The sequence below is a fragment of the Narcine bancroftii genome, chromosome 7 (genome assembly GCF_036971445.1).
Source record: "Narcine bancroftii isolate sNarBan1 chromosome 7, sNarBan1.hap1, whole genome shotgun sequence".
Taxonomy (NCBI): Eukaryota; Metazoa; Chordata; class Chondrichthyes; order Torpediniformes; family Narcinidae; genus Narcine; species Narcine bancroftii.
The window spans coordinates 790,733-803,335 of record NC_091475.1 but is presented as its reverse complement, the minus strand read 5'-3'; the positions used below and the strand labels follow the sequence as shown (position 1 = coordinate 803,335).

At 40.6% G+C, this 12,603-nt stretch overlaps 1 protein-coding gene across 4 annotated transcripts in view; it reads right to left on the bottom strand.

The window, feature by feature from the left end:
- tbx15 (T-box transcription factor 15) overlaps positions 1-12,603 on the bottom strand; it is a 94,155-nt gene that overhangs the window by 67,764 nt on the left and 13,788 nt on the right. The gene's annotated exons all lie outside the window — the stretch shown is intronic.

Here is a 12,603-nt window from a genome sequence, read left to right as displayed (position 1 = left end):
TACCACAAACTTAACTTGTTCTGTCTAAAAGCAGCTGCTCTGATAAACATTAAAACATCATTCATTCTGAAAATATCATTTTCTTCACCAGGTCACTAGACCTGCTGGTGACCATTTTCTGCGCTATTCCACCATTTTATTTACCGACATTTTCCTTTAAATGTCCTCCAACCTTTTAATCCTCCATACCATTCTGTTTCAAGGTCATATCCTTTTATGAAAAACTTTTGACAGCATCAGATCTAATCTAAATTTGTTATCCAGAATTCACAGACTGGGAATCATGCAATCTTGTAAACAAAGAAAGTGAACATCTTTTTCAAATGGAATCTAATTATTTTTTCTGTTGCTTTTTTCAGTGATGGAGGCCGAGAACTTAGAAGCTTGAGCCAAGCAGCTGCTATATTCCAAAAACTCCCAAGAACAACAATAATTAGCCTCAAATTGACCTTGGGGACCATTTAGAGCACTTCCCCAGAGGAAGTACTTGACACAAGGACTTGCAGGGGCAGACTGGACTGGCTTCTAAATGCTGTGGGCTCCATTATTACCAATAAGAATTCAGCTAATTCATTGGAGATCTGTTTGAAATGACCATTCATCTACACAATGCTGAATATCATCTCAGACACCTTTAACCACAGAAGGACTTCTTCGCAATCCAGCAAGGACATTAAAATCTGTACATAGAAGTATTTTTATACCATGTACCATAAATAAATTCATGGCAGCAGAGAATGAACTTTTCTAGAATTTGACCAACAGTTAAAAGATAACTGTGAAATTTGATTGACATTTATTATTCTACAATAATTGTAGGTTTAGGTTCTCAAAATACATTGCCAGAAAATAAAATTGGGTTGAACCACAACATTTTACAGCTCCACCAAATGCAGCACCTGGTGACAATCCTGTTCCACTCTTGTTACATTGCAGCAAGGATCTCAGATTGATACGTCACAACTCTAGTTCATGTCTTCTGACTCCAAGTTCAAATCTTCCAGCTGCCTAGTTTGGTGTTCGACGTGTTTGTGTGTTCAGATGCAGGAACAGCATTAAGAATATAGGAGAGACAGTTCTTGAATTCAAGTCCTTGAGATTGGTTCCACATTGATTTTTAGTTGATATATTTTGGAATGGACGAATACCCAGAGCTTGCAAGTTCCTGCCTTGCTGCAAATTGACTTTGATAAATCTGCTCATTCATGGCTGTGAAGGATTGTCATAAAAATGTAAGAGATTCACTGATGTCCTTTGGGGAACGAAATTTTCCCTTCTCAATTAGTCTGGTCTGCACGTTAGTCCAACAATAAACATAAAAATCCAAATGTCACTAACAAATCAGATATGACTAATATATTCTGCTGATTGATATCACTGTGATTCAAGGAACAATGCAAGTGTATTTTCAACCTGGCACAACAGGCAAATGGGATTAGTGTAGATGGGTAAAAAAATGGTTGTGGACCAAACGGTGGGTCAAAGAGCCCATTTCTGTGGGGTCCAACCCCATATTTGTCTTTGGACTGGAGTTTAAGCAAAGTGAAGTGGTCCCTTTCAGAGTATCTCAAACTGGGATGGACCTTGGTATTACTTTAATACTTGGTATTATTTTATCACGACCCAGGCCAGGCCCTCTTCAAACGGCTGCCATCAGGAAGGAGGTGCAGGAGCCTGAAGACGAGCACCCAACGGCACAAGAACAACCTTTTCCTTTTCTCCTACGCCCTCATATTTCTGGACAATGAACCACAGACACGACCTCACTTTCGCTTCTTTTTGCACTGATTTATTTATTAGGTTAAAAAATGTAATTTAGCGCAATATTGGCCATGGTGATGCTACCTGCCCCAAAACAATGAATTTCCTGTTCATGGGGGCACTTCAATACATTGAAGCAAAATGACCTGAATGATCTTGTGCTTCGTGACGACAACTCGTGAGAAAGAGAGAAAGGAGGATATTTGTCGGTGGAAGATTTCCTCCGCTTTAGCCCTGGATATCCATCAATTTATTTTGAGATTTATTCGAGACAGCGGGGACACTCTTCAACCTGGTAACATTACACCTTTGTATCCGGCCTCTGAGAGAAACCCGCGCCTTTACTGAACTGGACCGAAATGGTGCAGGGCGAGCGAAGAGTTCGTATCTTCCAGAACTACCTTTCCATACTCTTGCATCTGAGCCGCTTCATATCAGTTGATCTTTTCAGAACTTATCGAAATGTGCATTGATTATCTGATCCATTTCAGGCTGTTTAATGTGGTTCCAACCGCAACTGCGAGCGTTAAACGCGTTTGGAATTCCAACACGGTTTTCGTTTTGCCATGCATTACAACCATGGAGCATTACAGCATAGAAACAGGCCCACTCGGCCCCTCTACTCTGTGCTGAACCTTTTTGCTGCCTAGTCCCACTGACCTGCACCCAGTCCGTCGCCCATCCATGTCCCTGTCCAAATCATTCTTAAATTGAGCCCGCATTCACCACCTCAGCCCCACCGCTCTCTGCGTGATAGAGGTTCCCCCCTTGCACTGTGTCCTCTGCTTTGCATCTCATCCACCCTCAGTGGGAAAAAGCCGACCTGTCTGTCCTCCTCGTCATTCTTCTCCGCTCCTGGAAGTCCAGTCCTCACCTGCTTCACCTTGCCCTGTAATGACCTCAGGAATTGCTCGGTGAAGTTGACACATGGTTTAAAGTGGCGCCTGACTTTCCAGGGTGTTTCCCCCTCCAGTTCACATCGCAAGGAGGCAATGTGTTGAGAATCTGGGCTAAAATGAAATACTCGATTGAATGGCTCAGCTCCCGCGTTGCTATCCTGTAAAACAAAACACCCCTTGCATTGCACGGTGGAGCCGATTGCGGGCGTCGCTATGTTTTTCCCGTTAATATTTCACTTCTGGTACTGACTTCACCCCTTAATGACACGAGTAACCGCTTTGAGAAGCCGCAGGTTTGGGTTCCGACCAGTGACACGTCACCGACCCCTTTTATTTTCCAATCAAACCTACCACTCGTGCCCAAGACGAGGTTGACCTACTCGCCGCAATTCTGGGAAAACACGTTGGCATTTCGTTGAATTAATTTCGCAGTTTCCCAGACTCTTGTGCCCTCCCCGACTTTGCCGCACAATGTCCCACCCGACCATCAAAACGTTCACTCTTTTCACCCCGTTGTTTGAGCGCCTTTGAGGCACCCAACAGTTCCCGAGCAGGTTTATCTCGCAGTCCTTCCAGGATTTCATTCCGTCTGGAATGCCCAACATGTCAGTGAGATGGTGTCCATCAGTCGGCAATTGACGATACAATTTCATTGAACCAGAAGAGTGATCAATCAGCGGTAATAGTGGGGGGTGGGAGGGTGGGGAGAGAGTGATGGGGGGGAGGGAAGTGTAGGTGAATGTCAGAATACTTTCTGAAACCTAACGTCTGCTTTTGAACGATGTTTCTGGGAGCAACATGGGTGAAGAAAGTGGGGCTGGACAAGTACAGATCTTTGGAGACCCCAAAGGTAAAGGTATGGGTGGGTGGCTATGACGAGATAGATGGGAACAGACCAAATTAAGGCCATCCAATCTAACATGGCACAGAAGGGAGGGAGATATTGGAGGAAAATTGTATGGTCTTTGGAACAAAAACAAGGAGCTTTTTTTAAAAGTCGTTTTCTAGTCTTGTGGCCAGTTTAGTATAAACTGTGGCAGATAGATGAAGAAGTAGAAGAACCAGGACACAGTTCATTGAGTTTGGCGAGGAGGGGAGAATAACTTAATGATCACATTGACAGGGCCATACAGTTTGTGTGCTTTCCTTTTAAAGAAATAAGAGGTATGAAAGTAAGAAAATAAACAATGGGATCTCATATGGGCAACTTGAAAGAGGAAAGTCCCTCAGCTTCTGGACAAATAAGAGAAATTGACAGAAACAGTTGAAGTTTTTTGGAGTGACTTCAATCTTTCAGGGAAAGGCAGAGCATATGGATGAATATATAATCCTCAATAAACTGTTGGATGGTTGCATGGAACAATTGCTTTACAAATTTATTCACACATGATATGAATTTCATCAGACTTAATTTGGTGCTCTATTGAGGGACTGAACAGTTCAATATTCAGAAAAGAAGATGCATGCAATGAAAGATTTGTTTCGACTGCAATTGAAAAATATACAATCTTAGTGTTTTAACAAAATAGGCAGATTTTGGTGGATGAAAAGATCAGGTAATTATTAGAATTAAAGGAATGAATAGTTTTAGATCTGTGTCCACTGATGAATAACATATAAATAGCTGCACACACACAGAAAACTTTAATTTGGATGGAACCGAAATAATACGGGGAATACAGTTTCAGAAGAAATGGTGGTGGGGACTTTCCATCATGGTTATGAAGAGCCATTGCGGTTCTTCAACCTGGCTGTGTAAATGTGGCCCTGTGTAATAAATAAATGTGCTGTTGATAGATAATTTTCTAGAGAACTAAAGTCAATGTGGAAAGGTGGGAAATTTATTTTCTTTTTAAAATGATCAAATTTAGAATCAAGGAAAAGAATGCTTAGAAAAAGGTTTTCAAATGTTAAGGAATAGTAAGAAAGATGTTTAGCTTTTGTGAAAATCTAACAGATTTGCCAATGCTTGGTCAACCTTTATCTGCAAACAGCATCACAGGATCACAAAATAGTTGACCTGATTGTTTATCTAATTTTGGAATTATTCTGCTGCACTAAGTTATCTGAAAATCATTTCATGGACGAAAGCACTTTGGGATATATTGAATTAAAGCATCAAAATTGGAGAAAGGAAGAGGAAACCACAAGAAATGAAAATTACAGATAGGGCAGTGGTTGTTAGGACAAGAGAGTTGAAGGAAATCAAGGTACAAAAGCTGAATTGACCAATACAAATATATTTTTTAAATAGTGAGGGAAATTGGTCTTGTCATAGCTTCAGGAGATTATTAGAAACAGGATTAATGCCTGAAGTTTTGAAAGAAACAAATGTGAAACACATTTTTAAGAAGGGGTGTTGGGACTGCTACATTTTTAGGTTTCTTTTAACCTTTTTATTCGAGGTATTTTTAGAGTCATTCTCCAGACTTCTCTTGTCAGGAGCTTCAGTCTCCTACATTCCAGTGACTATTTGCAGTTACTTGGACCAAAAGCTGAAGGAACAGCAAGGCTCAGAAAATGTCGTTCAGCTACTGGTTTTATACTGTGCATAAAAAGGACTCCCTTTAACGTAGGAAGAGGCAGAACAATTTTGCCCACCTTTTAAATGTTAGTTGACAAATCTGCTAAGCTGCAAATGAACACCATGTAGTAGTATTAATATATTTATTTTACAATTTTTGTTAATAATAAAGTCTGCCGTAACAGCTCTTCTTTTTCCCAATAGAAAATCATTATAGTTGCTAAATTAAATTTTCCTCATTATGTTTATGCAGCATTTCTGTTGCTTTTAATGTTAATTTTCATTAACCGCTTTAAGTCTCTGGAAGTTTCGGACAAGTTCACTGATGAGACTCCAGGCAAACTAATCTATTTCAAAAAGACAGGTCATTAAGTAACTTCAGAGTGAAAACCAACTGCATTCAAAATCAAATTTGAACAGAAGTACATTTGTTGAATTAAGTTACAAGGCCTTCCTCCTGCTCATGAAATGTTCCAAAGTTCTATCAGAAATGGTCTGAAATATTATTATCTGTGAGGAAGGTTAAAATTACATATTTTTGTCATAAAAATTATTCAAGAAATAGACCAACACTGATGTCAGGGGGTATCTTAGAAAAGAAGACAATTAAACACTTGAAGAGTGTTTAACAATTATTATTATTGTTAAGTGTGGCTATTGTTAAAATTAAGATTCATGCACTTTCACAAAGAACAATAAGACAATGTCCTTAGTGATGTTGACTGAGCGGAGGCATTCAGTGATTTATTGGAAGGAGAGCATCATAAAACTAGAGAACACTACAGCACAGAAACAGGCCCTACAGCCCATCCAGTCGATGGCAAACTAGTATTCTGCCTCGTCCCATCGGCCTGCACCCAGACCATAGCCCTCCATATCCCTCCCATCCAGTAGAAAGAAACCTGGCAACATCAAAATCAAACTGCATCCATCATTTTCACTGACAGCTTGTTACACATTTTACAACTCTGAGTGAAGAAGATCCCCTAATATTCCCTTTAAACATTTCATCTTTCACCCTTAACCCAGGTCCGCTCATTCTTGTTTCACCCAACCTCACTGGAAAAACCTGCTTGCAGTTGCTCTATCTATACCCCTCATAATTTTCTATACCTCTATCAAGTTGAAGACCTCATTCTCCCACACTCCACTCAATAAAGTCCTAACCTATTTAACCTTTCCAAGTAACTCAGCTCCTCAAGTCCAGGCAATATCCTTGTAAATTTTTTCTGCACTCTTTCACAGAATATATTTTAACCCTGTTAATAATGGACTGAAGCATCACCTAAAAACTGGAACCTTAACCCACAATTGAATGAGAAGTAAGCTGTGCCAGAATTGACATGGTCTAACAGCAACATGAATCTCCATCAGGAATGCACAACAAAGTGCTCAAGTCACTGTTTTTTCTTTTGGGTCAGAAGAAACCCTGTTGGACTTTTCAGGGCCACCATGCAATAACAAGCTAGGGAGGTGGGATTCATTTAATTTCCTTGCTATTGGAAAGACAGTGTTTAATGGATGCACATTGAATTGAAAAGTTTTGCAATATCCATTGCTCCTATCAGGCAGACAAATCTGTCTAACTGAAAGGATTAAAAAACATAGAATAGCAATTTTCATACAAATTGCTTACATTCTTACATGCACACAAACTGGCCAAATGCTCTCTAGTTTTTAATATTTTGATCAGAAATTTAAATTTTTTAAATGTAGACATACAGCACGGTAACAAGCCATTTCAATCCACAAGTCCGTGCTGGCCAATTTACACCCAATTAACCTTCACCTCCAGTACATTTAGAGTGGTGGGAGAAAACCAGAGCTTCTGGGGAAAACCCACGCAGACACAGGGAGAATACAACCTCCTTACAGACAGTGTCCGATTTGAACCCCGGTCCCAATCACTCATCCTGTTAAGGTGTTGTGCCAACCACTATACCAAACATGCCACCCCAATGGGAATTGAAATATCTAATTTCCAAACTAAAGGTTAACAGAAAATACAAACACAGAAAACAAAATACAAAATTTTTACAGTTACACGGAAAATTTACTTCCACATCTTTTAGTGCATATATGATATTTTTTCATTGATTGTAACACTTTCCCAATTACTTGGATTTGGACAATATTCATCAAAGCCAAGACATGAATTGAATTTAGATTCTGCAATGCAAACATGTTTCTACTCCAGGAATCATGAAGAAAGCACATCAGTGCCTCTATTTCCTTAGGAGTTTGCGGAGTTTGGGATGACACCAGCAACCCTGGCAAATTTCTACAGATGTGTGGTGGAAAGTGTGCTGACTGGCTGCATCACAGTCTGATATGGGGACACCAATACCCCTGAGTGTAAAGCCCTGCAAAAGGTTGTAGACACAGCCCAGAACATCACAGGCAAAACCCTCCCCAACATTGAGAACATCTACGGGAAACACTGCTGTCTGAGAACAGCAGCAATCATCAAGGATTCACCCCACCCAGCACACGCTCTGTTCTCACTGCTACCATCAGGAAAGAGATATCGGTGCCACAAGACTCACTCCCAGGTTCAGGAACAGCTGCTCCCCCTCCACCATCAGACTCCTCAACAACAAACTCAATCAGGGACTTGTTTCAGGGCTCTTACTTGTGTACTTTATGGATTTATTCTCTCTGTATTGCACAGTTTGTTTACATTTCTTTACTTGTTTACATGTATATGCTGTGTACAGTTATATTTTGGCACTACAAATAAGTGGTAATTCTCCCCTGCCCGCAGGTAAAAGAATCTTAGGGGTGTATGTCATGTATGTGCTCTGACAATAAATCTGAATCTGATCAATATTTCCTTCAAATCATTTCAAAGATTTAAAAAAACGATAAAATTGCTGTCAAAATATTGTTCATAGTATTATTCTGGTACACTTTAGCACAATTGAACATTTTTAAGAAAAGCTCGGAAAGTGCAATTCATTATATGCATGTGTGAAGAAATATAGTAATTGACTGTATTCTACACCAGTTGTATTTTTGTTGTCAGTTCTTCATACTGTTCAGTCGATAAGTTGAAAGAATAAAGGGAAAGAGTGAGTTCAAGGGCTTCAAAAGTCTACAGGATTCTATTCCAACAGTTCTACGTATTAGTTTTCCAAAGATTTCTGGAATCCACCTTCCCTGGGAAAATTTTCTTGCAATTTTTTTAAATGTCACACTGATTTGGAGTAATTTTTCAAAACTTCAATCAAATTAAAATATAATTTGTACTTCACTAGATCCTTATATAACTTGTATTGGAAGGTTGTCTCGTGAATGAAACATATTTACAGAATGCAATACATCCATTGCCAATTAGTCAATGCAATTAAAATACTGCCTCTTCTATGTTCTTACACAGATGTACAACACTGCATTTCTAATAGCAAGGAAATTAAAACATAGCCTATTCCAAAGTATTACATTGAAATTGTTCTGCTGTATTACATTAACTTAATTAACTTGTACCATAACCATTTCAATACATTAAACACATCTATTGAGGTGAAACTATAAAACTTCAGTATTCAAAATACACAAGTACCATCCGTTAAATAGATACCTTTTCAACCGTTATACCCTTGCATCATGAGAGACCTTTGCTCAAATTACATTTTCATCTAAAATAGATTGCAGTAAGACCCAGTGTGCAGCATTTTCAATATATATTACATTTTGTCCTAAAATATTACACCCAAATTATATCACTGTACTCACAATTACAAGGAACCTAATAATGGCAGCCTGAGAGACAGAAATTTCATCACCAGCCCATTGAAGTTCAGATAAATTCAAAATGCATTTTCTTTCCAACTCTGCAGAAATAGCAATGCCATCTCATCTAAAACACTACATTCAGATTATGATTCAAAGTACAAAACTCGATCTGTGTGTTAGCTCTAAGATGTCAAAACAAGTCAACATGACCCGATTCTACTGAAAATGCGTCTTCCATTTTCTAAAATATTGCGTTCATTTAACGCCTAGTTCTTCTTAATATTTAAGAAGAATTACGAAACTTGCGAGTTCGAATATAGAACAGTGCTTTCAAATGACTATGTAGCAGAGATGATACATTAAGGGCAAATATGCTGCAAAGATTATACTGAAAGTGTCAATACAATTCTTCTAGTGTATTTTAAAATTACAAAACTGTCCGTGGCTCAATACCCTTTGCTAATTTAACACACAGAAAACGCACAATAGTCTTTTGAAGACCTTAAATGCAAGACTGATCCAAATATTACCAGATTCAATCCTATAAAAACCACCATCGTTCTTGTTCCCCCTCTGTGCAAAACTAGAAGTGAAACGGTGCCTGTTCAAATACGTTTACATGTTTTAAATCAGCAGATTGAAAGGTTCTGCTCTACAGGGGCAAAGAACGAGGAGCTGGAGGGAGTCAGAGGGTCACGCAGTATCCAGAGAGAAACATTTCTCTCCATGGATTCTGCCTGACCCTTTGAGTCGTTTCAGCTCTCTGCTGTTCGCACACGATTTCAACAGCTTCAGTTTCTGTCCGACCTGTGGTCTGGAGCGAAACAATACTTTCCGTAATTGGAGGTGCGCAATAGAGCTTTTAATAAAACTTCCAAATCCAACTATTGATCCCAAACTCCAACACTGAAAGTACTGAAGCCCCACACCTTCTTGAATACCAGGTAGAATCTAAAATACGGTGAAACACGCAAGTCCACAGACGCTGTGATTCTAGTAACAACAGACTGGAGGATCTCAACCGGTCTCGCAACGTTCATAGGAGATATCACCGACGTTTCGGGCCCTCCTTGAAGATGGTCGCAGCGAGACCGGCTGAGTTCCTCCAGCAACTGTGGGAATAGAAAATGAATCTTCTGAAGCTTCAACGCTGCCCCAGGTCGTGTTGGAGAAAAACTGCAGAACGGAGCCTGATCAATACCTTTACTGAGACATACGGTTTGAACGCAAGACTGAAGCTACGAGGGTAGGGCAGCCGCAGGGGTTTGCAACATTAGCGGTGAACGTGGGCTTTGCGCACAGTCAACCCAGGAAAGGTAAACCTCGACCTCTGCTCGAGAATCTTTAGGGTCAAGATGGAAATAATGCCCAGGAAGGCTGGTGTGTTTTTAAAACAATGTGCGCACAAAAACGGACCAGGAGCAAATCGTCGAAGAAAAACAGCGCCCAGCAGGTTGAAGAAGAGATGTCAACCTTCAAGGAAGGTTTTATATTGAATTTAAAAGCAGACGCTTTAACGAGTGGTTCGCTTAATTTTACATTTGTTCGCGTTGTCTGTTTAGAGGACTTTGGTGGAAAGATCTCCTGATCACTGTCGAGGAATTCACCGACCTTGTTCAATTATTTATGATTTCCATGCTCGCGAGTGTGTGAGGGGGGGCAAGGACAGACACATAGATTTGCCAACACAGACAGAAATTTGCCGACACAAATTGGAATGTTAATTGGATTTTTTTTAAAATACAAGCCCAGCCGTGTCCCTCCCTCCACTTGATGCGATAAAAAGGGGCTGCGCTTCTTGTCACAGGCGAAAAATAACGACAGGAAAGAAAGCCCCTCGCTGAAAAACTCCATCTTCCCAACATTGTCGTACGATTAAACATTTATAAATGTGGACAAGGAACGGGTTATATTCTTCTAATGAATTGACCAGGGAATAACAATCTCGATTGAAGCCACGGCAGCTTTAGAGATATCTTAGTTCCAATCAACGTTAAAGCGAAGAGATCGAACATTGAAAAATGGGTGTAGGAGGAGGCCATTTGGCCCTTTAAGCCTACACCGCCATTCAATAACCTGTCGGGAGCAGGACACTTCCAACTCACGCCCAAAGCTTTCCTTGCCAGCGAGAGGCGATGTACTGCTCACTTTGTGTGTATACACTCAGATGTAATTAAAATAATTACAGAAGTAATTGAGGTTCAAGGGTAATCTAGGAACATCCATAGCATCGCAAGTGGAAACGGCCGGCGCAGTCGCGTCCTTTCACCTGTCGTTTCATTGCGGTAATAGTAAAACACGAAAGTTCCGCAGACACCGTGATTGAAGTTAAAACACAACGCTGGAGAAAGTCAGCGGGTCAAACAGTGTCCTTTTATATACAGAACCAACCCTTCGGATTTCAGCCCTTCACTCACGAGTAAAATGTAGGCAGGCGCGGGCGACTTGTTGAAGGGCTCAAGTCTGAACCTTTGGTTCTGTATCTTTATCTTTGCTCGATAAAGGACACTGTTTCATCCGCTGAGCTTCTCCGCCGTTTTACTTTTTATTTCATTGCCGTTCCCTGTATCCCGCACACGGCCATCTCCCTTCTTCACCAGGGCCCTCATAAACGGGGGACGAGCTGGTCCAGGAGGTCGTGGAAAATAGATTAGGTTAATGCCCCAAAGTAAACCGAGTTGAAGCGGCTTCTGCAGGCAGAATTGACATTTTTACAATTCAAAGAAAATTATTAAGGAGTAACCCGCGATCAGGCGGCACCGTCACTTTGATATGGGGGTCTGCCCCGCAAGTTTAGTGCTCCACGCTGTCTCGATTGGGACGGTGTGGGACATTATTAGGAATCATTCGTGTTAATTGAATCCTAAATGTCCGTGTTGTAATTCTTATCCCTAGGCTATTTCTGGCGGATCGTGTGACAGTTGTGGAACCAACGAGCGAGAATGGACATGGTACTTCTCGCCGAGTGGAAAGGGTCCTTGCAATGTGAAACCCCTGGGCACAGACAGATCTGTAGCCGCCTGACAATTAAACAAAATAGAGCTTTTATTATGTCTCTCCAATGGAACACATTTGTGCAACATGGTGCGAAAATATATTCATTTTGCAGGATTTATGCAAACACAAAACCCGACTATCACTATCTAGTATTTTATATCCACTTTGCCAAACCTTGATGAACATTGGTTGTGTTTTTGTCTTGTTTTGCCCCGCCGAGTTTCTCCAGCTGAGTTTTACTGCCCCGGTGCCTGCGGAGTTTCCCTTCCATCATTATATAAAATAGGGTCCCGTTTAATCTTGTTGGAACTGGTGGTTATTTCTTTTTGCGTAGATTCAGAAGGGATTTAGTGACTAAGTATTTGTTGGGCGGACTTTGGTGATTGACCTGGGACCATGACATTACATTGCGGATTGGACAAAAACCTGACGTGGAACGGCGGCGAGTTCCATGATTGAAATGTTCTCATCAGGTATCACTCGGTCGGGCGATTGCGAGGTTTATGATATTCATATTAGGCACGTGAAAAGAATAGGGTGCTCTTCAACCTGAAGTAACAAGAACAGAACACCGAGCCTGGACCGTGGCAAACAGCGAGATTCCTGTCCCAAATGTAAAAAAAGAAAAACTCATTTAAACTAGTAAGAATTCAGGCGCCAGGGAAAACGTGCGAGTTTTAATCTACA